A 27,593-nucleotide genomic window follows, 5' to 3' on the forward strand; every position below is an offset into this window, starting at 1 on the left:
CAGCAGACAGTATCACACAGGATAGGATTAGATACACGGCTCAGCAGACAGTATCACACAGGATAGGATTAGATACACGGCTCAGCAGACAGTATCACACAGGAGAGGATTAGATACACGGCTCAGCAGACAGTATCACACAGGAGAGGATTAGATACACGGCTCAGCAGACAGTATCACACAGGAAAGGATTAGATACACGGCTCAGCAGACAGTATCACACAGGAGAGGATTAGATACACGGCTCTGCAGACAGTATCACACAGGAGAGGATTAGATACACGGCTCAGCAGACAGTATCACACAGGAGAGGATTAGATACACGGCTCAGCAGACAGTATCACACAGGAAAGGATTAGATACACGGCTCAGCAGACAGTATCACACAGGAGAGGATTAGATACACGGCTCAGCAGACAGTATCACACAGGAAAGGATTAGATACACGGCTCAGCAGACAGTGTCACACAGGAAAGGATTAGATACACAGCTCAGCAGACAGTATCACACAGGAGAGGATTAGATACACGGCTCAGCAGACAGTATCACACAGGAGAGGATTAGATACACGGCTCAGCAGACAGTATCACACAGGAGAGGATTAGATACACGGCTCAGCAGACAGTAACACACAGGATAGGATTAGATACACAGCTCAGCAGACAGTATCACACAGGAGAGGATTAGATACACAGCTCAGCAGACAGTATCACACAGGAGAGGATTAGATACACGGCTCAGCAGACAGTATCACACAGGAGAGGATTAGATACACGGCTCATCAGACAGTATCCCACAGGAGAGGATTAGATACACGGCTCAGCAGATAGTATCACAGGATAGGATTAGATACACGGCTCAGCAGACAGTATCACACAGGAAAGGATTAGATACACGGCTCAGCAGACAGTGTCATACAGGAAAGGATTAGATACACGGCTCAACAGACAGTATCACACAGGAGAGGATTAGATACACGGCTCAGCAGACAGTATCACACAGGATAGGATTAGATACACGGCTCAGGAGACAGTATCACACAGGATAGGATTAGATACACAGCTCAGCAGACAGTATCACACAGGAGAGGATTAGATACACGGCTCAGCAGACAGTATCACACAGGAGAGGATTAGATACACGGCTCAGCAGACAGTATCACACAGGATGGGATTAGATACACGGCTCAACAGACAGTATCACACAGGATGGGATTAGATACACGGCTCAACAGACAGTATCACACAGGATAGGATTAGATACACGGCTCAGCAGACAGTATCACACAGGAGAGGATTAGATACACGGCTCATCAGACAGTATCACACAGGAGAGGATTAGATACACGGCTCAGCAGACAGTATCACACAGGAGAGGATTAGATACACGGCTCAGCAGACAGTATCACACAGAAGAGGATTAGATACACGGCTCAGCAGACAGTATCACACAGGAGAGGATTAGATACACGGCTCAGCAGACAGTATCACACAGGAGAGGATTAGATACACAGCTCAGCAGACAGTATCACACAGGATAGGATTAGATACACGGCTCAGCAGACAGTATCACACAGGATAGGATTAGATACACGGCTCAGCAGACAGTATCACACAGGAGAGGATTAGATACACGGCTCATCAGACAGTATCACACAGGAGAGGATTAGATACACAGCTCAGCAGACAGTATCACACAGGATAGGATTAGATACACGGCTCAGCAGACAGTATCACACAGGAAAGGATTAGATACACAGCTCAGCAGACAGTATCACACAGGAGAGGATTAGATACACGGCTCAGCAGACAGTATCACACAGGAGAGGATTAGATACACGGCTCAGCAGACAGTATCACACAGGAGAGGATTAGATACACGGCTCAGCAGACAGTATCACACAGGAAAGGATTAGATACACGGCTCAGCAGACAGTGTCATACAGGAAAGGATTAGATACACGGCTCAGCAGACAGTATCACACAGGAGAGGATTAGATACACGGCTCAGCAGACAGTATCACACAGGATAGGATTAGATACACGGCTCAGCAGACAGTATCACACAGGATAGGATTAGATACACAGCTCAGCAGACAGTATCACACAGGAGAGGATTAGATACACGGCTCAGCAGACAGTATCACACAGGAGAGGATTAGATACACGGCTCAGCAGACAGTATCACACAGGATGGGATTAGATACACGGCTCAACAGACAGTATCACACAGGAGAGGATTAGATACACGGCTCAACAGACAGTATCACACAGGAGAGGATTAGATACACGGCTCAGCAGACAGTATCACACAGGAGAGGATTAGATACACAGCTCATCAGACAGTATTACACAGGAGAGGATTAGATACACGGCTCAGCAGATAGTATCACACAGGAGAGGATTAGATACACGGCTCATCAGACAGTATCACACAGGAGAGGATTAGATACACGGCTCAGCAGATAGTATCACACAGGATAGGATTAGATACACGGCTCAGCAGACAGTATCACACAGGAAAGGATTAGATACACGGCTCAGCAGACAGTATCACACAGGAAAGGATTAGATACACAGCTCAGCAGACAGTATCACACAGGATAGGATTAGATACACGGCTCAGCAGACAGTATCACACAGGAAAGGATTAGATACACGGCTCATCAGACAGTATCACACAGGATAGGATTAGATACACGGCTCATCAGACAGTATCACACAGGATGGGATTAGATACACGGCTCAACAGACAGTATCACACAGGAGAGGATTAGATACACGGCTCAGCAGACAGTATCACACAGGATAGGATTAGATACACGGCTCAGCAGACAGTATCACACAGGATAGGATTAGATACACGGCTCAGCAGACAGTATCACACAGGATAGGATTAGATACACGGCTCAGCAGACAGTATCACACAGGAGAGGATTAGATACACGGCTCAGCAGACAGTATCACACAGGAGAGGATTAGATACACGGCTCAGCAGACAGTATCACACAGGAGAGGATTAGATACACGGCTCAGCAGACAGTATCACACAGGAAAGGATTAGATACACGGCTCAGCAGACAGTATCACACAGGAGAGGATTAGATACACGGCTCTGCAGACAGTATCACACAGGAGAGGATTAGATACACGGCTCAGCAGACAGTATCACACAGGAGAGGATTAGATACACGGCTCAGCAGACAGTATCACACAGGAAAGGATTAGATACACGGCTCAGCAGACAGTATCACACAGGAGAGGATTAGATACACGGCTCAGCAGACAGTATCACACAGGAAAGGATTAGATACACGGCTCAGCAGACAGTGTCACACAGGAAAGGATTAGATACACGGCTCAGCAGACAGTATCACACAGGAGAGGATTAGATACACGGCTCAGCAGACAGTATCACACAGGAGAGGATTAGATACACGGCTCAGCAGACAGTATCACACAGGAGAGGATTAGATACACGGCTCAGCAGACAGTAACACACAGGATAGGATTAGATACACAGCTCAGCAGACAGTATCACACAGGAGAGGATTAGATACACAGCTCAGCAGACAGTATCACACAGGAGAGGATTAGATACACGGCTCAGCAGACAGTATCACACAGGAGAGGATTAGATACACGGCTCATCAGACAGTATCCCACAGGAGAGGATTAGATACACGGCTCAGCAGATAGTATCACAGGATAGGATTAGATACACGGCTCAGCAGACAGTATCACACAGGAAAGGATTAGATACACGGCTCAGCAGACAGTGTCATACAGGAAAGGATTAGATACACGGCTCAGCAGACAGTATCACACAGGAGAGGATTAGATACACGGCTCAGCAGACAGTATCACACAGGATAGGATTAGATACACGGCTCAGCAGACAGTATCACACAGGATAGGATTAGATACACAGCTCAGCAGACAGTATCACACAGGAGAGGATTAGATACACGGCTCAGCAGACAGTATCACACAGGAGAGGATTAGATACACGGCTCAGCAGACAGTATCACACAGGATGGGATTAGATACACGGCTCAACAGACAGTATCACACAGGATGGGATTAGATACACGGCTCAACAGACAGTATCACACAGGATAGGATTAGATACACGGCTCAGCAGACAGTATCACACAGGAGAGGATTAGATACACGGCTCATCAGACAGTATCACACAGGAGAGGATTAGATACACGGCTCAGCAGACAGTATCACACAGGAGAGGATTAGATACACGGCTCAGCAGACAGTATCACACAGAAGAGGATTAGATACACGGCTCAGCAGACAGTATCACACAGGAGAGGATTAGATACACGGCTCAGCAGACAGTATCACACAGGAGAGGATTAGATACACAGCTCAGCAGACAGTATCACACAGGATAGGATTAGATACACGGCTCAGCAGACAGTATCACACAGGAGAGGATTAGATACACGGCTCATCAGACAGTATCACACAGGAGAGGATTAGATACACAGCTCAGCAGACAGTATCACACAGGATAGGATTAGATACACGGCTCAGCAGACAGTATCACACAGGAAAGGATTAGATACACGGCTCAGCAGACAGTGTCACACAGGAAAGGATTAGATACACAGCTCAGCAGACAGTATCACACAGGAGAGGATTAGATACACGGCTCAGCAGACAGTATCACACAGGAGAGGATTAGATACACGGCTCAGCAGACAGTATCACACAGGAGAGGATTAGATACACGGCTCAGCAGACAGTATCACACAGGAAAGGATTAGATACACGGCTCAGCAGACAGTGTCATACAGGAAAGGATTAGATACACGGCTCAGCAGACAGTATCACACAGGAGAGGATTAGATACACGGCTCAGCAGACAGTATCACACAGGATAGGATTAGATACACGGCTCAGCAGACAGTATCACACAGGATAGGATTAGATACACAGCTCAGCAGACAGTATCACACAGGAGAGGATTAGATACACGGCTCAGCAGACAGTATCACACAGGAGAGGATTAGATACACGGCTCAGCAGACAGTATCACACAGGATGGGATTAGATACACGGCTCAACAGACAGTATCACACAGGAGAGGATTAGATACACGGCTCAGCAGACAGTATCACACAGGAGAGGATTAGATACACAGCTCATCAGACAGTATCACACAGGAGAGGATTAGATACACGGCTCAGCAGATAGTATCACACAGGAGAGGATTAGATACACGGCTCATCAGACAGTATCACACAGGAGAGGATTAGATACACGGCTCAGCAGATAGTATCACACAGGATAGGATTAGATACACGGCTCAGCAGACAGTATCACACAGGAAAGGATTAGATACACGGCTCAGCAGACAGTATCACACAGGAAAGGATTAGATACACAGCTCAGCAGACAGTATCACACAGGATAGGATTAGATACACGGCTCAGCAGACAGTATCACACAGGAAAGGATTAGATACACGGCTCATCAGACAGTATCACACAGGATAGGATTAGATACACGGCTCATCAGACAGTATCACACAGGAGAGGATTAGATACACGGCTCAGCAGATAGTATCACACAGGATAGGATTAGATACCCGGCTCAGCAGACAGTATCACACAGGAAAGGATTAGATACACGGCTCAGCAGACAGTGTCACACAGGAAAGGATTAGATACACAGCTCAGCAGACAGTATCACACAGGAGAGGATTAGATACACGGCTCAGCAGACAGTGTCACACAGGAAAGGATTAGATACACAGCTCAGCAGACAGTATCACACAGGAGAGGATTAGATACACGGCTCAGCAGACAGTATCACACAGGATAGGATTAGATACACCGCTCAGCAGACAGTATCACACAGGATAGGATTAGATACACAGCTCAGCAGACAGTATCACACAGGATAGGATTAGATACACGGCTCAGCAGACAGTATCACACAGGAGAGGATTAGATACACGGCTCAGCAGACCGTATCACACAGGAAAGGATTAGATACACGGCTCAGCAGACAGTGTCACACAGGAAAGGATTAGATACACGGCTCAGCAGACAGTGTCACACAGGAAAGGATTAGATACACAGCTCAGCAGACAGTATCACACAGGAGAGGATTAGATACACGGCTCAGCAGACAGTGTCACACAGGAAAGGATTAGATACACAGCTCAGCAGACAGTATCACATAGGAAAGGATTAGATACACAGCTCAGCAGACAGTATCACACAGGATAGGATTAGATACACAGCTCAGCAGACAGTATCACACAGGAGAGGATTAGATACACAGCTCAGCAGACAGTATCACACAGGAGAGGATTAGATACACGGCTCAGCAGACAGTATCACACAGGATAGGATTAGATACACGGCTCAGCAGACAGTATCACACAGGAGAGGATTAGATACACGGCTCAGCAGACAGTATCACACAGGAGAGGATTAGATACACGGCTCAGCAGACAGTATCACACAGGATAGGATTAGATAAACGGCTCAGCAGACAGTGTCACACAGGAAAGGATTAGATACACGGCTCAGCAGACAGTATCACACAGGATAGGATTAGATACACGGCTCAGCAGACAGTATCACACAGGAGAGGATTAGATACACGGCTCAGCAGACAGTATCACACAGGAGAGGATTAGATACACGGCTCAGCAGACAGTATCACACAGGATAGGATTAGATACACGGCTCAGCAGACAGTATCACACAGGAGAGGATTAGATACACGGCTCAGCAGACAGTATCACACAGGACAGGATTAGATACACGGCTCAGCAGACAGTATCACAGGATAGGATTAGATACACGGCTCAGCAGACAGTATCACAGGATAGGATTAGATACACGACTCAGCAGACAGTATCACACAGGAGAGGATTAGATACACGGCTCAGCAGACAGTATCACACAGGAGAGGATCAGATACACAGCTCAGCAGACAGTATCACACAGGATAGGATTAGATACACGGCTCAGCAGACAGTATCACACAGGAGAGGATTAGATACACGGCTCAGCAGACAGTATCACACAGGAGAGGATTAGATACACGGCTCAGCAGACAGTATCACACAGGAGAGGATTAGATACACGGCTCAGCAGACAATATCACACAGTAGAGGATTAGATACACAGCTCAGCAGACAGTATCACACAGGAGAGGATTAGATACACGGCTCAGCAGACAGTATCACAGGATAGGATTAGATACACGGCTCAGCAGACAGTATCACACAGGAGAGGATTAGATACACGGCTCAGCAGACAGTATCACACAGGAGAGGATTAGATACACTGTTCAGCAGACAGTATCACACAGGAGAGGATTAGATACACGGCTCAGCAGACAGTATCACACAGGAGAGGATTAGATACACGGCTCAGCAGACAGTATCACACAGGAGAGGATTAGATACACTGTTCAGCAGACAGTATCACACAGGAGAGGATTAGATACACAGCTCAGCAGACAGTATCACACAGGATAGGATTAGATACACGGCTCAGCAGACAGTATCACATAGCATAGGATTAGATACACTGTTCAGCAGACAGTATCACACAGGAGAGGATTAGATACACGGCTCAGCAGACAGTATCACACAGGAGAGGATTAGATACACGGCTCAGCAGACAGTATCACACAGGAGAGGATTAGATACACGGCTCAGCAGACAGTATCACACAGGAGAGGATTAGATACACGGCTCAGCAGAAAGTATCACACAGCATAGGATTAGATACACGGCTCAGTAGGTAGTATCACACAGGAGAGGATTAGATACACGGCTCAGCAGACAGTATCACACAGGATAGGATTAGATACACGGCTCAGCAGACAGTATCACATAGCATAGGATTAGATACACTGTTCAGCAGACAGTATCACACAGGAGAGGATTAGATACACGGCTCAGCAGACAGTATCACACAGGAGAGGATTAGATACACGGCTCAGCAGACAGTATCACACAGGAGAGGATTAGATACACTGTTCAGCAGACAGTATCACACAGGAGAGGATTAGATACACGGCTCAGCAGACAGTATCACACAGGAGAGGATTAGATACACGGCTCAGCAGACAGTATCACACAGGAGAGGATTAGATACACGGCTCAGCAGACAGTATCACACAGGAGAGGATTAGATACACGGCTCATCAGACAGTATCACACAGGATAGGATTAGATACACGGCTCAGCAGACAGTATCACACAGGATAGGATTAGATACACAGCTCAGCAGACAGTATCACACAGGAGAGGATTAGATACACGGCTCAGCAGACAGTATCACACAGGAGAGGATTAGATACACGGCTCAGCAGACAGTATCACACAGGAGAGGATTAGACACACGGCTCAGCAGAAAGTATCACACAGCATAGGATTAGATACACGGCTTAGTAGGCAGTATCACACAGGAGAGGATTAGATATACGGCTCAGCAGACAGTATCACACAGGATAGGATTAGATACACGGCTCAGCAGACAGTATCACATAGCATAGGATTAGATACACGGCTCAGCAGACAGTATCACACAGGAGAGGATTAGATACACGGCTCAGCAGACGGTAACACACAGGATAGGATTAGATACACGGCTCAGTAGACAGTATCACACAGGAGAGGATTAGATACATAGCTCAGCAGACAGTATCACACAGGAGAGGATTAGATACACGGCTCAGCAGACAGTATCACACAGGAGAGGATTAGATACACGGCTCAGCAGACAGTATCACACAGGAGAGGATTAGACACACGGCTCAGCAGTCAGTATCCCACAGGATAGGATTAGATACACAGCTCAGCAGACAGTATCACACAGGAGAGGATTAGATACACGGATCAGCAGACAGTATCACACAGGATAGGATTAGATACACGGCTCAGCAGTCAGTATCACACAGGAGAGGATTAGATACACGGCTCAGCAGACAGTATCACACAGGAGAGGATTAGATACACGGCTCAGTAGACAGTATCACACAGGAGAGGATTAGATACACGGCTCAGTAGACAGTATCACACAGGAGTGGATTAGATACACAGCTCAGCAGACAGTATCACACAGGAGAGGATTAGATACACGGCTCAGCAGACAGTATCACACAGGATAGGATTAGATACACGGCTCAGCAGACAGTATCACACAGGATGGGATTAGATACACGGCTCAACAGACAGTATCACACAGGATAGGATCAGATACACGGCTCAGCAGACAGTATCACACAGGATAGGATTAGATACACAGCTCAGCAGACAGTATCACACAGGACAGGATTAGATACACGGCTCAGCAGACAGTATCACACAGGATAGGATTAGATACACGGCTCAGCAGACAGTATCACACAGGAGAGGATTAGATACACAGCTCAGCAGACAGTATCACACAGGAGAGGATTAGATACACGGCTCAGCAGTCAGTATCACACAGGAGAGGATTAGATACACGGCTCAGCAGACAGTATCACACAGGAGAGGATTAGATACACTGTTCAGCAGACAGTATCACACAGGAGAGGATTAGATACACAGCTCAGCAGTCAGTATCACACAGGAGAGGATTAGATACATGGCTCAGCAGACAGTATCACATAGCATAGGATTAGATACACTGTTCAGCAGACAGTATCACACAGGAGAGGATTAGATACACGGCTCAGCAGACAGTATCACACAGGAGAGGATTAGATACACGGCTCAGCAGACAGTATCACACAGGAGAGGATTAGATACACGGCTCAGCAGACAGTATCACACAGGAGAGGATTAGATACACGGCTCAGCAGAAAGTATCACACAGCATAGGATTAGATACACGGCTCAGCAGGCAGTATCACACAGGAGAGGATTAGATACACGGCTCAGCAGACAGTATCACACAGAATAGGATTAGATACACGGCTCAGCAGACAGTATCACATAGCATAGGATTAGATACACTGTTCAGCAGACAGTATCACACAGGAGAGGAGTAGATACACAGCTCAGCAGACAGTATCACACAGGAGAGGATTAGATACACGGCTCAGCAGACAGTATCACACAGGAGAGGATTAGATACACGGCTCAGCAGACAGTATCACACAGGAGAGGATTAGATACACGGCTCAGCAGACAGTATCACACAGGAGAGGATTAGATACACGGCTCAGCAGACAGTATCACACAGGAGAGGATTAGATACACGGCTCAGCAGACAGTATCACACAGGAGAGGATTAGATACACTGTTCAGCAGACAGTATCACACAGGAGAGGATTAGATACACAGCTCAGCAGACAGTATCACACAGGATAGGATTAGATACACGGCTCAGCAGACAGTATCACATAGCATAGGATTAGATACACTGTTCAGCAGACAGTATCACACAGGAGAGGATTAGATACACGGCTCAGCAGACAGTATCACACAGGAGAGGATTAGATACACGGCTCAGCAGACAGTATCACACAGGAGAGGATTAGATACACGGCTCAGCAGACAGTATCACACAGGAGAGGATTAGATACACGGCTCAGCAGAAAGTATCACACAGCATAGGATTAGATACACGGCTCAGCAGGCAGTATCACACAGGAGAGGATTAGATACACGGCTCAGCAGACAGTATCACACAGAATAGGATTAGATACACGGCTCAGCAGACAGTATCACATAGCATAGGATTAGATACACTGTTCAGCAGACAGTATCACACAGGAGAGGAGTAGATACACAGCTCAGCAGACAGTATCACACAGGAGAGGATTAGATACACGGCTCAGCAGACAGTATCACACAGGAGAGGATTAGATACACGGCTCAGCAGACAGTATCACACAGGAGAGGATTAGATACACGGCTCAGCAGACAGTATCACACAGGAGAGGATTAGATACACGGCTCAGCAGTCAGTATCCCACAGGATAGGATTAGATACACGGCTCAGCAGGCAGTATCACACAGGAGAGGATTAGATACACGGCTCAGCAGACAGTATCACACAGAATAGGATTAGATACACGGCTCAGCAGACAGTATCACATAGCATAGGATTAGATACACTGTTCAGCAGACAGTATCACACAGGAGAGGAGTAGATACACAGCTCAGCAGACAGTATCACACAGGAGAGGATTAGATACACGGCTCAGCAGACAGTATCACACAGGAGAGGATTAGATACACGGCTCAGCAGACAGTATCACACAGGAGAGGATTAGATACACGGCTCAGCAGACAGTATCACACAGGAGAGGATTAGATACACGGCTCAGCAGACAGTATCACACAGGAGAGGATTAGATACACGGCTCAGCAGACAGTATCACACAGGAGAGGATTAGATACACTGTTCAGCAGACAGTATCACACAGGAGAGGATTAGATACACGGCTCAGCAGACAGTATCACACAGGAGAGGATTAGATACACGGCTCAGCAGACAGTATCACACAGGAGAGGATTAGATACACTGTTCAGCAGACAGTATCACACAGGAGAGGATTAGATACACAGCTCAGCAGACAGTATCACACAGGATAGGATTAGATACACGGCTCAGCAGACAGTATCACATAGCATAGGATTAGATACACTGTTCAGCAGACAGTATCACACAGGAGAGGATTAGATACACGGCTCAGCAGACAGTATCACACAGGAGAGGATTAGATACACGGCTCAGCAGACAGTATCACACAGGAGAGGATTAGATACACGGCTCAGCAGACAGTATCACACAGGAGAGGATTAGATACACGGCTCAGCAGAAAGTATCACACAGCATAGGATTAGATACACGGCTCAGCAGGCAGTATCACACAGGAGAGGATTAGATACACGGCTCAGCAGACAGTATCACACAGAATAGGATTAGATACACGGCTCAGCAGACAGTATCACATAGCATAGGATTAGATACACTGTTCAGCAGACAGTATCACACAGGAGAGGAGTAGATACACAGCTCAGCAGACAGTATCACACAGGAGAGGATTAGATACACGGCTCAGCAGACAGTATCACACAGGATAGGATTAGATACACGGCTCAGCAGTCAGTATCACACAGGATAGGATTAGATACACGGCTCAGCAGACAGTATCACACAGGAGAGGATTAGATACACGGCTCAGCAGACAGTATCACACAGGAGAGGATTAGATACACGCCTCAGTAGACAGTATCACACAGGAGAGGATTAGATACACGGCTCAGCAGACAGTATCACACAGGATAGGATTAGATACACGGCTCAGCAGACAGTATCACACAGGATGGGATTAGATACACTGCTCAGCAGACAGTATCACACAGGACAGGATTAGATACACGGCTCAGCAGACAGTATCACACAGGATAGGATTAGATACACGGCTCAGCAGACAGTATCACACAGAATAGGATTAGATACACGGCTCAGCAGACAGTATCACACAGGAGAGGATTAGATACACAGCTCAGCAGACAGTATCACACAGGAGAGGATTAGATACACAGCTCAGCAGACAGTATCACACAGGATAGGATCAGATACACGGTTCAGCAGACGGTATCACACAGGACAGGATTAGATACACGGCTCAGCAGACAGTATCACACAGGAGAGGATTAGATACACGGCTCAGCAGACAGTATCACACAGGACAGGATTAGATACACGGCTCAGCAGACAGTATCACACAGGAGAGGATTAGATACACGGCTCAGCAGACAGTATCACACAGGATAGGATTAGATACACGGCTCAGCAGACAGTATCACACAGGATAGGATTAGATACACGGCTCAGCAGACAGTATCACACAGGATAGGATTAGATACACGGCTCAGCAGACAGTATCACACAGGAGAGGATTAGATACACGGCTCAGCAGACAGTATCACACAGGAGAGGATTAGATACACGGCTCAGCAGACAGTATCACACAGGAAAGGATTAGATACACGGCTCAGCAGACAGTGTCACACAGGAAAGGATTAGATACACGGCTCAGCAGACAGTATCACACAGGAGAGGATTAGATACACGGCTCAGCAGACAGTATCACACAGGAGAGGATTAGATACACAGCTCAGCAGACAGTATCACACAGGAGAGGATTAGATACACGGCTCAGCAGACAGTATCACACAGGATAGGATTAGATACACGGCTCAGCAGACAGTATCACACAGGAGAGGATTAGATACACGGCTCAGCAGACAGTGTCACACAGGAGAGGGTTAGATACACGGCTCAGCAGACAGTATCACACAGGAGAGGATTAGATACACGGCTCAGCAGACAGTATCACACAGGAGAGGATTAGATACACGGCTCAGCAGATAGTATCACAGGATAGGATTAGATACACGGCTCAGCAGACAGTATCACACAGGAAAGGATTAGATACACGGCTCAGCAGACAGTATCACACAGGATAGGATTAGATACACGGCTCAGCAGACAGTATCACACAGGATAGGATTAGATACACAGCTCAGCAGACAGTATCACACAGGAGAGGATTAGATACACGGCTCAGCAGACAGTATCACACAGGATAGGATTAGATACACGGCTCAGCAGACATTATCACACAGGATAGGATTAGATACACAGCTCAGCAGACAGTATCACACAGGAGAGGATTAGATACACGGCTCAGCAGACAGTATCACACAGGAGAGGATTAGATACACGGCTCAGCAGACAGTATCACACAGGATGGGATTAGATACACGGCTCAACAGACAGTATCACACAGGATGGGATTAGATACACGGCTCAACAGACAGTATCACACAGGATAGGATTAGATACACGGCTCAGCAGACAGTATCACACAGGAGAGGATTAGATACACGGCTCAGCAGACAGTATCACACAGGAGAGGATTAGATACACGGCTCAGCAGACAGTATCACACAGGATAGGATTAGATACACAGCTCAGCAGACAGTATCACACAGGAAAGGATTAGATACACGGCTCAGCAGACAGTATCACACAGGAGAGGATTAGATACACGGCTCAGCAGACAGTATCACACAGGAGAGGATTAGATACACGGCTCATCAGACAGTATCACACAGGATAGGATTAGATACACGGCTCAGCAGACAGTATCACACAGGATAGGATTAGATACACAGCTCAGCAGACAGTATCACACAGGAGAGGATTAGATACACGGCTCAGCAGACAGTATCACACAGGAGAGGATTAGATACACGGCTCAGCAGACAGTATCACACAGGAGAGGATTAGACACACGGCTCAGCAGAAAGTATCACACAGCATAGGATTAGATACACGGCTTAGTAGGCAGTATCACACAGGAGAGGATTAGATACACGGCTCAGCAGACAGTATCACACAGGATAGGATTAGATACACGGCTCAGCAGACAGTATCACATAGCATAGGATTAGATACACGGCTCAGCAGACAGTATCACACAGGAGAGGATTAGATACACGGCTCAGCAGACGGTAACACACAGGATAGGATTAGATACACGGCTCAGCAGACAGTATCACATAGCATAGGATTAGATACACGGCTCAGCAGACAGTATCACACAGGAGAGGATTAGATACACGGCTCAGCAGACAGTATCACACAGGATAGGATTAGATACACGGCTCAGTAGACAGTATCACACAGGAGAGGATTAGACACATAGCTCAGCAGACAGTATCACACAGGAGAGGATTAGATACACGGCTCAGCAGACAGTATCACACAGGATAGGATTAGACACACGGCTCAGCAGTCAGTATCCCACAGGATAGGATTAGATACACAGCTCAGCAGACAGTATCACACAGGAGAGGATTAGATACACGGATCAGCAGACAGTATCACACAGGATAGGATTAGATACACGGCTCAGCAGTCAGTATCACACAGGATAGGATTAGATACACGGCTGAGCAGACAGTATCACACAGGAGAGGATTAGATACACGGCTCAGCAGACAGTATCACACAGGAGAGGATTAGATACACGGCTCAGTAGACAGTATCACACAGGAGAGGATTAGATACACGGCTCAGCAGACAGTATCACACAGGATAGGATTAGATACACGGCTCAGCAGACAGTATCACACAGGATGGGATTAGATACACGGCTCAACAGACAGTATCACACAGGATAGGATCAGATACACGGCTCAGCAGACAGTATCACACAGGACAGGATTAGATACACGGCTCAGCAGACAGTATCACACAGGATAGGATTAGATACACGGCTCAGCAGACAGTATCACACAGGAGAGGATTAGATACACAGCTCAGCAGACAGTATCACACAGGAGAGGATTAGATACACGGCTCAGCAGACAGTATCACACAGGATAGGATCAGATACACGGCTCAGCAGACGGTATCACACAGGACAGGATTAGATACACGGCTCAGCAGACAGTATCACACAGGAGAGGATTAGATACACGGCTCAGCAGACAGTATCACACAGGAGAGGATTAGATACACGGCTCAGCAGACAGTGTCACACAGGATAGGATTAGATACACGGCTCAGCAGACAGTATCACACAGGAGAGGATTAGATACACGGCTCAGCAGACAGTATCACACAGGAGAGGATTAGATACACAGCTCAGCAGACAGTATCACACAGGAGAGGATTAGATACACGGCTCAGCAGACAGTATCACACAGGAGAGGATTAGATACACGGCTCATCAGACAGTATCACACAGGAGAGGATTAGATACACGGCTCAGCAGATAGTATCACAGGATAGGATTAGATACACGGCTCAGCAGACAGTATCACACAGGAAAGGATTAGATACACGGCTCAGCAGACAGTGTCACACAGGAAAGGATTAGATACACAGCTCAGCAGACAGTATCACACAGGAGAGGATTAGATACACGGCTCAGCAGACAGTATCACACAGGATAGGATTAGATACACGGCTCAGCAGACAGTATCACACAGGATAGGATTAGATACACAGCTCAGCAGACAGTATCACACAGGAGAGGATTAGATACACGGCTCAGCAGACAGTATCACACAGGAGAGGATTAGATACACGGCTCAGCAGACAGTATCACACAGGATGGGATTAGATACACGGCTCAACAGACAGTATCACACAGGATGGGATTAGATACACGGCTCAACAGACAGTATCACACAGGATGGGATTAGATACACGGCTCAACAGACAGTATCACACAGGATGGGATTAGATACACAGCTCAACAGACAGTATCACACAGGATAGGATTAGATACACGGCTCAGCAGACAGTATCACACAGGAGAGGATTAGATACACGGCTCAGCAGACAGTATCACACAGGAGAGGATTAGATACACGGCTCAGCAGACAATATCACACAGTAGAGGATTAGATACACAGCTCAGCAGACAGTATCACACAGGAGAGGATTAGATACACGGCTCAGCAGACAGTATCACAGGATAGGATTAGATACACGGCTCAGCAGACAGTATCACAGGATAGGATTAGATACACGGCTCAGCAGACAGTATCACACAGGAGAGGATTAGATACACGGCTCAGCAGACAGTATCACACAGGAGAGGATTAGATACACTGTTCAGCAGACAGTATCACACAGGAGAGGATTAGATACACGGCTCAGCAGACAGTATCACACAGGAGAGGATTAGATACACGGCTCAGCAGACAGTATCACACAGGAGAGGATTAGATACACTGTTCAGCAGACAGTATCACACAGGAGAGGATTAGATACACAGCTCAGCAGACAGTATCACACAGGATAGGATTAGATACACGGCTCAGCAGACAGTATCACATAGCATAGGATTAGATACACTGTTCAGCAGACAGTATCACACAGGAGAGGAGTAGATACACAGCTCAGCAGACAGTATCACACAGGAGAGGATTAGATACACTGTTCAGCAGACAGTATCACACAGGAGAGGATTAGATACACAGCTCAGCAGACAGTATCACACAGGATAGGATTAGATACACGGCTCAGCAGACAGTATCACATAGCATAGGATTAGATACACTGTTCAGCAGACAGTATCACACAGGAGAGGATTAGATACACGGCTCAGCAGACAGTATCACACAGGAGAGGATTAGATACACTGTTCAGCAGACAGTATCACACAGGAGAGGATTAGATACACGGCTCAGCAGACAGTATCACACAGGAGAGGATTAGATACACGGCTCAGCAGACAGTATCACACAGGAGAGGATTAGATACACTGTTCAGCAGACAGTATCACACAGGAGAGGATTAGATACACAGCTCAGCAGACAGTATCACACAGGATAGGATTAGATACACGGCTCAGCAGATAGTATCACATAGCATAGGATTAGATACACTGTTCAGCAGACAGTATCACACAGGAGAGGATTAGATACACGGCTCAGCAGACAGTATCACACAGGAGAGGATTAGATACACGGCTCAGCAGACAGTATCACACAGGAGAGGATTAGATACACGGCTCAGCAGACAGTATCACACAGGAGAGGATTAGATACACGGCTCAGCAGAAAGTATCACACAGCATAGGATTAGATACACGGCTCAGCAGGCAGTATCACACAGGAGAGGATTAGATACACGGCTCAGCAGACAGTATCACACAGAATAGGATTAGATACACGGCTCAGCAGACAGTATCACATAGCATAGGATTAGATACACTGTTCAGCAGACAGTATCACACAGGAGAGGAGTAGATACACAGCTCAGCAGACAGTATCACACAGGAGAGGATTAGATACACGGCTCAGCAGACAGTATCACACAGGAGAGGATTAGATACACGGCTCAGCAGACAGTATCACACAGGAGAGGATTAGATACACGGCTCAGCAGTCAGTATCCCACAGGATAGGATTAGATACACCGCTCAGCAGACAGTATCACACAGGAGAGGATTAGATACACGGCTCAGCAGACAGTATCACACAGGATAGGATTAGATACACGGCTCAGCAGTCAGTATCACACAGGATAGGATTAGATACACGGCTCAGCAGACAGTATCACACAGGAGAGGATTAGATACACGGCTCAGCAGACAGTATCACACAGGAGAGGATTAGATACACGCCTCAGTAGACAGTATCACACAGGAGAGGATTAGATACACGGCTCAGCAGACAGTATCACACAGGATAGGATTAGATACACGGCTCAGCAGACAGTATCACACAGGATAGGATTAGATACACGCCTCAGTAGACAGTATCACACAGGATGGGATTAGATACACGGCTCAGCAGACAGTATCACACAGGATAGGATCAGATACACGGCTCAGCAGACAGTATCACACAGGACAGGATTAGATACACGGCTCAGCAGACAGTATCACACAGGATAGGATTAGATACACGGCTCAGCAGACAGTATCACACAGAATAGGATTAGATACACGGCTCAGCAGACAGTATCACACAGGAGAGGATTAGATACACAGCTCAGCAGACAGTATCACACAGGAGAGGATTAGATACACAGCTCAGCAGACAGTATCACACAGGATAGGATCAGATACTCGGCTCAGCAGACGGTATCACACAGGACAGGATTAGATACACGGCTCAGCAGACAGTATCACACAGGAGAGGATTAGATACACGGCTCAGCAGACAGTATCACACAGGACAGGATTAGATACACGGCTCAGCAGACAGTATCACACAGGAGAGGATTAGATACACGGCTCAGCAGACAGTATCACACAGGATAGGATTAGATACACGGCTCAGCAGACAGTATCACACAGGATAGGATTAGATACACGGCTCAGCAGACAGTATCACACAGGATAGGATTAGATACACGGCTCAGCAGACAGTATCACACAGGAGAGGATTAGATACACGGCTCAGCAGACAGTATCACACAGGAAAGGATTAGATACACGGCTCAGCAGACAGTGTCACACAGGAAAGGATTAGATACACGGCTCAGCAGACAGTATCACACAGGAGAGGATTAGATACACGGCTCAGCAGACAGTATCACACAGGAGAGGATTAGATACACAGCTCAGCAGACAGTATCACACAGGAGAGGATTAGATACACGGCTCAGCAGACAGTATCACACAGGAGAGGATTAGATACACGGCTCAGCAGACAGTATCACACAGGAGAGGATTAGATACACGGCTCAGCAGACAGTATCACACAGGAGAGGATTAGATACACGGCTCAGCAGACAGTATCACACAGGATAGGATTAGATACACGGCTCAGCAGACAGTATCACACATGATAGGATTAGATACACAGCTCAGCAGACAGTATCACACAGGAGAGGATTAGATACACGGCTCAGCAGACAGTATCACACAGGATAGGATTAGATACACGGCTCAGCAGACAGTATCACACAGGATAGGATTAGATACACAGCTCAGCAGACAGTATCACACAGGAGAGGATTAGATACACGGCTCAGCAGACAGTATCACACAGGAGAGGATTAGATACACGGCTCAGCAGACAGTATCACACAGGATAGGATTAGATACACGGCTCAGCAGACAGTATCACACAGGAGAGGATTAGATACACGGCTCATCAGACAGTATCACACAGGAGAGGATTAGATACACGGTTCAGCAGATAGTATCACACAGGATAGGATTAGATACACGGCTCAGCAGACAGTATCACACAGGAGAGGATTAGATACACGGCTCAGCAGACAGTATCACACAGGAGAGGATTAGATACACGGCTCAGCAGACAGTATCACACAGGAGAGGATTAGATACACGGCTCAGCAGACAGTATCACACAGGAGAGGATTAGATACACGGCTCAGCAGACAGTATCACACAGGAGAGGATTAGATACACGGCTCAGCAGACAGTATCACACAGGAGAGGATTAGATACACGGCTCAGCAGACAGTATCACACAGGATAGGATTAGATACACGGCTCAGCAGACAGTATCACACAGGAAAGGATTAGATACACGGCTCAGCAGACAGTATCACACAGGAGAGGATTAGATACACGGCTCAGCAGATAGTATCACACAGGATAGGATTAGATACACGGCTCATCAGACAGTATCACACAGGAGAGGATTAGATACACGGCTCAGCAGATAGTATCACACAGGATAGGATTAGATACACGGCTCAGCAGACAGTATCACACAGGAAAGGATTAGATACACGGCTCAGCAGACAGTATCACACAGGAGAGGATTAGATACACGGCTCAGCAGACAGTATCACACAGGAGAGGATTAGATACACGGCTCAGCAGACAGTATCACACAGTAGAGGATTAGATACACAGCTCAGCAGACAGTATCACACAGGAGAGGATTAGATACACGGCTCAGCAGACAGTATCACAGGATATAATTAGATACACGGCTCAGCAGACAGTATCACAGGATAGGATTAGATACACGGCTCAGCAGACAGTATCACACAGGAGAGGATTAGATACACGGCTCAGCAGACAGTATCACACAGGAGAGGATTAGATACACTGTTCAGCAGACAGTATCACACAGGAGAGGATTAGATACACGGCTCAGCAGACAGTATCACACAGGAGAGGATTAGATACACGGCTCAGCAGACAGTATCACACAGGAGAGGATTAGATACACAGCTCAGCAGACAGTATCACACAGGATAGGATTAGATACACGGCTCAGCAGACAGTATCACACAGGATAGGATTAGATACACAGCTCAGCAGACAGTATCACACAGGAGAGGATTAGATACACGGCTCAGCAGACAGTATCACACAGGAGAGGATTAGATACACGGCTCAGCAGACAGTATCACACAGGAGAGGATTAGATACACAGCTCAGCAGACAGTATCACACAGGAGAGGATTAGATACACGGCTCAGCAGACAGTATCACACAGGATAGGATTAGATACACGGCTCAGCAGACAGTATCACACAGGATAGGATTAGATACACAGCTCAGCAGACAGTATCACACAGGATAGGATTAGATACACAGCTCAGCAGACAGTATCACACAGGATAGGATTAGATACACGGATCAGCAGACAGTATCACACAGGATAGGATTAGATACACAGCTCAGCAGACAGTATCACACAGGATAGGATTAGATACACGGCTCAGCAGACAGTATCACACAGGAGAGGATTAGATACACGGCTCAGCAGACAGTATCACACAGGAGAGGATTAGATACACGGCTCAGCAGACAGTATCACACAGGAGAGGATTAGATACACGGCTCAGCAGACAGTATCACACAGGAGAGGATTAGATACACTGTTCAGCAGACAGTATCACACAGGAGAGGATTAGATACACGGCTCAGCAGACAGTATCACACAGGAGAGGATTAGATACACGGCTCAGCAGACAGTATCACACAGGAGAGGATTAGATACACTGTTCAGCAGACAGTATCACACAGGAGAGGATTAGATACACAGCTCAGCAGACAGTATCACACAGGATATGATTAGATACACGGCTCAGCAGACAGTATCACATAGCATAGGATTAGATACACTGTTCAGCAGACAGTATCACACAGGAGAGGATTAGATACACGGCTCAGCAGACAGTATCACACAGGAGAGGATTAGATACACGGCTCAGCAGAAAGTATCACACAGCATAGGATTAGATACACGGCTCAGTAGGCAGTATCACACAGGAGAGGATTAGATACACGGCTCAGCAGACAGTATCACACAGGATAGGATTAGATACACGGCTCAGCAGACAGTATCACATAGCATAGGATTAGATACACTGTTCAGCAGACAGTATCACACAGGAGAGGATTAGATACACGGCTCAGCAGACAGTATCACACAGGAGAGGATTAGATACACGGCTCAGCAGACAATATCACACAGGAGAGGATTAGATACACAGCTCAGCAGACAGTATCACACAGGATAGGATTAGATACACGGCTCAGCAGACAGTATCACACAGGAGAGGATTAGATACACGGCTCATCAGACAGTATCACACAGGAGAGGATTAGATACACGGCTCAGCAGACAGTATCACACAGGAGAGGATTAGATACACGGCTCAGCAGACAGTATCACACAGGAGAGGATTAGATACACGGCTCATCAGACAGTATCACACAGGATAGGATTAGATACACGGCTCAGCAGACAGTATCACACAGGATAGGATTAGATACACAGCTCAGCAGACAGTATCACACAGGAGAGGATTAGATACACGGCTCAGCAGACAGTATCACACAGGAGAGGATTAGATACACGGCTCAGCAGAAAGTATCACACAGCATAGGATTAGATAAACGTCTCAGTAGGCAGTATCACACAGGAGAGGATTAGATACACGGCTCAGCAGACAGTATCACACAGGATAGGATTAGATACACGGCTCAGCAGACAGTATCACATAGCATAGGATTAGATACACGGCTCAGCAGACAGTATCACACAGGAGAGGATTAGATACACGGCTCAGCAGACGGTAACACACAGGATAGGATTAGATACACGGCTCAGCAGACAGTATCACACAGGATAGGATTAGATACACGGCTCAGTAGACAGTATCACACAGGAGAGGATTAGATACATAGCTCAGCAGACAGTATCACACAGGAGAGGATTAGATACACGGCTCAGCAGACAGTATCACACAGGAGAGGATTAGATACACGGCTCAGCAGACAGTATCACACAGGAGAGGATTAGATACACGGCTCAGCAGTCAGTATCCCACAGGATAGGATTAGATACACGGCTCAGCAGACAGTATCACACAGGAGAGGATTAGATACACGGCTCAGCAGACAGTATCACACAGGAGAGGATTAGATACACGGCTCAGCAGACAGTATCACACAGGAGAGGATTAGATACACGGCTCAGCAGACAGTATCACACAGGGTAGGATTAGATACGCGGCTCAGCAGACAGTATCACACAGGAGAGGATTAGATACACGGCTCAGCAGATAGTATCACACAGGATAGGATTAGATACACGGCTCAGCAGACAGTATCACACAGGAAAGGATTAGATACACGGCTCAGCAGTCAGTGTCACACAGGAAAGGATTAGATACACGGCTCAGCAGTCAGTGTCACACAGGAAAGGATTAGATACACGGCTCAGCAGACAGTATCACACAGGATAGGATTAGATACACGGCTCAGCAGACAGTATCACACAGGAGAGGATTAGATACACGGCTCAGCAGACAGTATCACACAGGAGAGGATTAGATACACGGCTCATCAGACAGTATCACACAGGAGAGGATTAGATACACGGCTCAGCAGATAGTATCACACAGGATAGGATTAGATACACGGCTCAGCAGACAGTATCACACAGGAAAGGATTAGATACACGGCTCAGCAGACAGTATCACACAGGAAAGGATTAGATACACGGCTCAGCAGACAGTATCACACAGGATAGGATTAGATACACGGCTCAGCAGACAGTATCACACAGGAAAGGATTAGATACACAGCTCAGCAGACAGTATCACACAGAATAGGATTAGATACACGGCTCAGCAGACAGTATCACACAGGATAGGATTAGATACACGGCTCAGCAGACAGTATCACACAGGAAAGGATTAGATACACGGCTCATCAGACAGTATCACACAGGATAGGATTAGATACACGGCTCATCAGACAGTATCACACAGGAGAGGATTAGATACACGGCTCAGCAGACAGTATCACACAGGAGAGGATTAGATACACGGCTCAGCAGACAGTATCACACAGGAAAGGATTAGATACACGGCTCAGCAGACAGTATCACACAGGAAAGGATTAGATACACGGCTCAGCAGACAGTGTCACACAGGAAAGGATTAGATACACGGCTCAGCAGACAGTGTCACACAGGAAAGGATTAGATACACAGCTCAGCAGACAGTATCACACAGGAGAGGATTAGATACACGGCTCAGCAGACAGTATCACACAGGAAAGGATTAGATACACGGCTCAGAAGACAGTATCACACAGGATAGGATTAGATACACGGCTCAGCAGACAGTATCACACAGGAAAGGATTAGATACACGGCTCATCAGACAGTATCACACAGGATAGGATTAGATACACGGCTCATCAGACAGTATCAGACAGGAGAGGATTAGATACACGGCTCAGCAGATAGTATCACACAGGATAGGATTAGATACACGGCTCAGCAGACAGTATCACACAGGATAGGATTAGATACACGGCTCAGCAGACAGTGTCACACAGGAAAGGATTAGATACACAGCTCAGCAGACAGTATCACACAGGAGAGGATTAGATACACGGCTCAGCAGACAGTATCACACAGGATAGGATTAGATACACAGCTCAGCAGACAGTATCACACAGGAAAGGATTAGATACACAGCTCAGCAGACAGTATCACACAGGAGAGGATCAGATACACGGCACAGCAGACAGTATCACACAGGAGAGGATTAGATACACGGCTCAGCAGACAGTATCACACAGGATAGGATTAGATACACGGCTCAGCAGACAGTATCACACAGGAGAGGATTAGATACACGGCTCAGCAGACAGTATCACACAGGAGAGGATTAGATACACAGCTCAGCAGACAGTATCACACAGGATAGGATTAGATACATGGCTCAGCAGACAGTATCACACAGGAGAGGATTAGATACACGGCTCAGCAGACAGTGTCACACAGGAAAGGATTAGATACACGGCTCAGCAGACAGTATCACACAGGATAGGATTAGATACACGGCTCAGCAGACAGTATCACACAGGAGAGGATCAGATACACAGCTCAGCAGACAGTATCACACAGGATAGGATTAGATACACGGCTCAGCAGACAGTATCACACAGGAGAGGATTAGATACACGGCTCAGCAGACAGTATCACACAGTAGAGGATTAGATACACGGCTCAGCAGACAGTATCACACAGTAGAGGATTAGATACACAGCTCAGCAGACAGTATCACACAGGAGAGGATTAGATAAACGGCTCAGCAGACAGTATCACACAGGAGAGGATTAGATACACGGCTCAGCAGACAGTATCACACAGTAGAGGATTAGATACACAGCTCAGCAGACAGTATCACACAGGAGAGGATTAGATACACGGCTCAGCAGACAGTATCACACAGGAGAGGATTAGATACACGGCTCAGCAGACAGTATCACACAGTAGAGGATTAGATACACGGCTCAGCAGACAGTATCACACAGGAGAGGATTAGATACACAGCTCAGCAGACAGTATCACACAGGATAGGATTAGATACACAGCTCAGCAGACAGTATCACACAGGAGAGGATTAGATACACGGCTCAGTAGACAGTATCACACAGGAGAGGATTAGATACACAGCTCAGTAGACAGTATCACACAGGAGAGGATTAGATACACGGCTCAGCAGACAGTATCACACAGGATAGGATTAGATACACAGCTCAGCAGACAGTATCACACAGGATAGGATTAGATACACAGCTCAGCAGACAGTATCACACAGGAGAGGATTAGATACACGGCTCAGTAGACAGTATCACACAGGAGAGGATTAGATACACGGCTCAGCAGATAGTATCACGCAGGATAGGATTAGATACACGGCTCAGCAGACAGTATCACACAGGATAGGATTAGATACACGGCTCAGCAGACAGTATCACACAGGAAAGGATTAGATACACGGCTCAGCAGACAGTATCACACAGGATAGGATTAGATACACGGCTCAGCAGACAGTATCACACAGGATAGGATTAGATACACGGCTCATCAGACAGTATCACACAGGAGAGGATTAGATACACGGCTCAGCAGATAGTATCACACAGGATAGGATTAGATACACGGCTCAGCAGACAGTATCACACAGGAGAGGATTAGATACACGGCTCATCAGACAGTATCACACAGGATAGGATTAGATACACGGCTCATCAGACAGTATCACACAGGAGAGGATTAGATACACGGCTCAGCAGATAGTATCACACAGGATAGGATTAGATACACGGCTCAGCAGACAGTATCACACAGGAGAGGATTAGATACACGGCTCAGCAGACAGTATCACACAGGATAGGATTAGATACACAGCTCAGCAGACAGTATCACACAGGAGAGGATTAGATACACGGCTCAGCAGACAGTATCACAGGATAGGATTAGATACACGGCTCAGCAGACAGTATCACACAGGAGAGGATTAGATACACAGCTCAGCAGACAGTATCACACAGGAGAGGATTAGATACACGGCTCAGCAGACAGTATCACAGGATAGGATTAGATACACGGCTCAGCAGACAGTATCACAGGATAGGATTAGATACACGGCTCATCAGACAGTATCACACAGGAGAGGATTAGATACACGGCTCAGCAGACAGTGTCACACAGGAAAGGATTAGATACACAGCTCAGCAGACAGTATCACACAGGAGAGGATTAGATACACGGCTCAGCAGACAGTATCACACAGGAGAGGATTAGATACACGGCTCAGCAGACAGTATCACAGGATAGGATTAGATACACGGCTCAGCAGACAGTATCACAGGATAGGATTAGATACACGGCTCAGCAGACAGTATCACACAGGAGAGGATTAGATAAACGGCTCAGCAGATAGTATCACACAGGATAGGATTAGATACACGGCTCAGCAGACAGTATCACACAGGAAAGGATTAGATACACGGCTCAGCAGACAGTATCACACAGGAAAGGATTAGATACACAGCTCAGCAGACAGTATCACACAGGATAGGATTAGATACACGGCTCAGCAGACAGTATCACACAGGAAAGGATTAGATACACGGCTCATCAGACAGTATCACACAGGATAGGATTAGATACACGGCTCATCAGACAGTATCACACAGGAGAGGATTAGATACACGGCTCAGCAGACAGTATCACACAGGAGAGGATTAGATACACGGCTCAGCAGACAGTATCACACAGGAGAGGATTAGATACACTGCTCAGCAGACAGTATCACACAGGAGAGGATTAGATACACAGCTCAGCAGACAGTATCACACAGGATAGGATTAGATACACGGCTCAGCAGACAGTATCACACAGGATAGGATTAGATACACAGCTCAGCAGACAGTATCACACAGGAGAGGATTAGATACACAGCTCAGCAGACAGTATCACACAGGAGAGGATTAGATACACGGCTCAGCAGACAGTATCACACAGGATAGGATTAGATACACGGCTCAGCAGACAGTATCACACAGGATAGGATTAGATACACAGCTCAGCAGACAGTATCACACAGGATAGGATTAGATACACGGCTCAGCAGACAGTATCACACAGGAGAGGATTAGATACACGGCTCAGCAGACAGTATCACACAGGAGAGGATTAGATACACGGCTCATCAGACAGTATCACACAGGAGAGGATTAGATACACGGCTCAGCAGACAGTATCACACAGGAGAGGATTAGATACAATGTTCAGCAGACAGTATCACACAGGAGAGGATTAGA

The sequence above is a fragment of the Phyllobates terribilis genome, unplaced genomic scaffold (assembly GCF_046119375.1).
Source record: "Phyllobates terribilis strain yellow unplaced genomic scaffold, ASM4611937v1 Scaffold_4__5_contigs__length_816908805, whole genome shotgun sequence".
Lineage (NCBI taxonomy): Eukaryota > Metazoa > Chordata > Amphibia > Anura > Dendrobatidae > Phyllobates > Phyllobates terribilis.